The sequence below is a fragment of the Nannospalax galili genome, unplaced genomic scaffold (genome assembly GCF_000622305.1).
Source record: "Nannospalax galili isolate Female #2095 unplaced genomic scaffold, S.galili_v1.0 scaffold664, whole genome shotgun sequence".
In the NCBI taxonomy this organism is placed as follows: Eukaryota; Metazoa; Chordata; class Mammalia; order Rodentia; family Spalacidae; genus Nannospalax; species Nannospalax galili.
In genome coordinates, this window is record NW_008354274.1 from 6,151,894 (window position 1) to 6,156,042 (window position 4,149).

The window sequence follows — 4,149 nt, forward strand, 5'->3', positions numbered from 1 at the left end:
AGTTTATACTGAGTTCAATATTGTACAACTGTATTAATTCAACTATGAACCTAAAAATTTACAGTCGCTTTTAAAAGAGATGTATCCTTGCTCTTGAAATTGTTACTGAATATGTCAAAGCTGTAATGAAATGCTTCTTCTAATCATGTGGTTATTAAATTTAAAAAAATTTGCAGGTAAATGGATGGATCTATAGTTATACTAAATGAATTAACAGACTCAGAAAAAGAAAAGATGTATGTTATCCCTCATTTGTGGATCCTAGCACCAAAACCTTGTAAGTGAATGCATATCTTGATACAACTGCAGGTACCAAGAATATCTAAGGGAAATTGGGAGGTAAAAGGAAAGAAGGACTGGAGAGAGACAAATAGTAGGATAAAGGTGTTACTAAGGGAGAAATATGTAAAAAGGGGATAGTTAAAGGGCTGGGCGAGGAGGAAGGCCATACAGAGAACTATGGGAATAAAGTGGGGTGGGGGGGATTCTCCAGATTCACAGTAAAAAAAAATCCTTAAGCATAGAAGGAACACTATGGGCATGGAAGAAAGCCCTTCCAGAAGCATTACAGTTGTTAAGTGAAAATCCCCAAATCCCAGTGCCAGAGGTGGGTTGCCTCCCTATGAGCTGTTTGTCTGAGGGGCCCTGGAAGTCTCCAAAACAATAAAGGCCCTTCCTTGCCAATGATGTTGGTTGTACACCAAAAGGGGATGGAGGGATCCTATTGCTGAGGACACTGCTTGATGTGAGTGCAGGAAAGGGAGAAAGTAAGCTTGGACTAAGCTAGAAACTCCATGTCACTGGATGGGTGGTATTCATGGTGCCAAAAGTTGATATGCAGACTATTCTCCTCAACAACAGACCCCTTGTGTTACACTATCAACATACCAAACAAGATGTTCCTGCTGGTGCAACAGTGGAGTGTCTAGTGTAGGTACAACCAGCCAATTTTTGATTGAATATAATCCCCACTTCCAGGGGTGGAACACGCATCTGGTACTGTAGACCAGACCAACCCCCTGTGGCAGGGAAGAATATAGGCCCTAGTGTGAAACCACTGCAATTATTTTGTTAGATGGATGTGATGCACCTGCTAAAGTATCGTCCAAGCATTTGTGTTTGCACAAACTAGGTTATTATGACAGCTACTGTTTAGATGTTCATGCTTCTTGCTGCTTGTGTTTGTTAGCTTGTGTTTTTTAGTCCATGGAAAACTGATGATACAGAAACCCAAAAGTTCAGTGTCTTGCCACAATAGGAGGAACATCACCCCACACCTACCCCCCTTTCCAAGGCTCAGGAACTTTGGGCGAAGAGGTTGGCAGAAAGAATGTAGGAGCCAAAGGAAGGGATGGAGTATTAACTGGAAATGTCCTCTGAACACTATGCTGGCAAGCTATAGTCCCACCTTCACATGCTTATCAAGGATTCGAGGGGGGAGTCAGTTACCCCTCCCACCAAATCAGTCAACCTTAGCTGTATGTGGGGGAGGGGCTAAGGATATATAAGATGAGAACACCAGGAGGCACCTCTCTCACCATTTTCTGCAGCTGTTGGGAAATCACAGGATTTATATTTGAGTGTGGACTTTTCAGGGCAGCCATAAATGGGTGGGGGTGCCCACTCCTCTGTAAATAAACCCCCCAGCCTATGCTCTTTAAAAGAAAAGAAAAGAAAATGATTGGTGTTTGGATAGATGGATGAGAGGGATCTACTAGACCACAAGTGGATAGACTTGCACTGAGGAACATCTGGGGACACCGACTTGACACAATGGGCCTTAACATCCAGGACAGAGTATATGGGCACCAGTTGGGAGGGGACTATGCGAGGATGCTGGTGGAGATGGGGCTATAAAGATAATTCAGATTGTTTGACATATTCTGTATGAAATACAACAAAATTTAATAAAAACAAATTTTAAAATGTATTAGCATTTACATAATTAATGTTGTTTTGTCATGCACTGTATCTGAATATGAAGCCCTATGTTCTTCAACTTCAAATAGCATTGAAAATTTATTTATTAAGTTTTATGTATTTATTTTTATTTTATGTGTATGAGTGTTCTATCTGTATGCATGTTGTTGCATCCATGGGAGCAAAGCCTGTGGAGAAGAGAAGAGGATGTTGGAACCTCTGGAACTGGAATTATAGAAAGTTAGTAGCTGCCATGGTTACTGGGGACTGAATCCAAGTCCCCTGTATGAGCAGTCACTGTACTCAAGTACTCAGCCATCCCCCATCTCTGGACATTTTATTTTGTATTAATGTGCATGTGTGTGTGTGTGTGTGTGTGTGTGTGTGTGTGTGTGATGAGATGATGTGCATTGGGGGGCATGCATGCCCTGGCAAACAAATGGAGGTCAGACCACAACTGAGTGCTGTTTCTGTCCTTCCACATATCTTTGGGTTCCAGGAATTAAACTCATGTCTTCAGGGTCACAGTAAATGCCATACCATCTTGTAGGTCCCAGACTCATAATTTCTTTTTAACTTCTCTGCATGTCACACATTTTTGTTTGTTATAGTTAAATGATTAATGCAATTCTGCCAATAGTTATTCTAACCCACAATTCATCTGTGTTATGTTACTAATATGGTATTAATGGCATTACTCCAAATATTTAACAAAATCTTACTTTGAAATACTGATGCCCTCCCTTTGGTCATTTGGTCCATTCTTTCCAGCCTTGTGGCCCTGGAGTGAACTTATATCTCCACCCACTGTCTTCCTCCATTATCTGTGAACTGAGGACAACAGAATGGAAAGCCTACTCATGCAGGGCATTATGTTTAGCAATACAAATCTTCACACTTCTTAATCCAAACATAATCATCTATGAGCACCTGTTCCTTGTCAGTAACCTTCAAGGAACTAAGAAGATGCATGCCATGGAGGGCAGAAGTTTTAAATTTGACCTGTATGTAGGTTGAAAAAATAATAAATGCATATGTAGATAATATCCTGTATTAAATTCCCTCATTCAGTTCACACATTGATGTTGTATTGCTAAGAAATTTTCTTGAGAAAATGCTGCCTGCAATATATCTAGAATGATTAAAAACTGTGATGCAAGGTCAGGGTCAATAGTAGAATTAAATCCATAATGGATGGATTAGGAAGTCACTGCTTTTAGTTACTTGGTAATTAGTTACATGGTATGTGGAGCACCTACCATGCTCCACTGGTTAGTTCCATACCTGCACCCATGCAGTTGACCCTACTTAAACTCAGACTCACAAAGTAAAGCAAAAAGTCACATGAACCTGAGAAAGGGATTTGTATAGAAGTGGGTGGGGTTGATGGAGATGAGAGGGCATAAGAGAGGGTGAGAGGTGAGAGGTATCAGAATATGTTATACTCGGATATTAAATTGTCAAAGATTAAATTTAATCTTAAAAAGAACTAAAACCGATATGTACTTATCTCTGTGATAGGACCCATGAGCCCCTTGCATATATGTTCAATATTGATATACCTGAGTCATACTTCACCTCTATTTTCAAGTTTTTGAGAAACCTCCACAATGATGTCCAAATGGCTGCAACAGTTTGTGCTCCTACCTATTTTGAAAGAGATTCCTTTTCTCCACTTCAAAGACAAGTACCAGGTAAATCAACATGAGACGTGGGAATGTTTATTTTCCTCACATCCATACCCCATTATGCATTTTAAGGGCATAGAAAAACATTACCCAATTCTCTAACAATAGGCTACACCCCTGAGATCTTGTGCCAACTCTCACTATCACTAAATGCTTGGCAGAAACCTTAAAACACATTAGCCTTTGGGGACATCTACCTAAACCACAGCAATTGCTGACCACTTACGTTTCTAACACTGTATTAGAAAATAGCCACTGGGGCGGGGCAGATGGCTCAGCAGTTAGAGCACTTGCTCTTCTTGCAGAGGACTTGAGTTTGGTCCCTAGAACACACAGTGTCTCACAACTGCCTGTAACTCCAGTTCCAGGGGATTTCATACCCTCTTTTGGCTCTTGCAGGCACTGCACACATGTGCTGCACATACATACATGCAGACAAATACTCATACACATACAAATAAAAACATAACTCATTTTTAATGAGCTTTTGAAATTTCATACAATAATTCTTAATCAAATTTAGACCCCATCCCCGATCTGT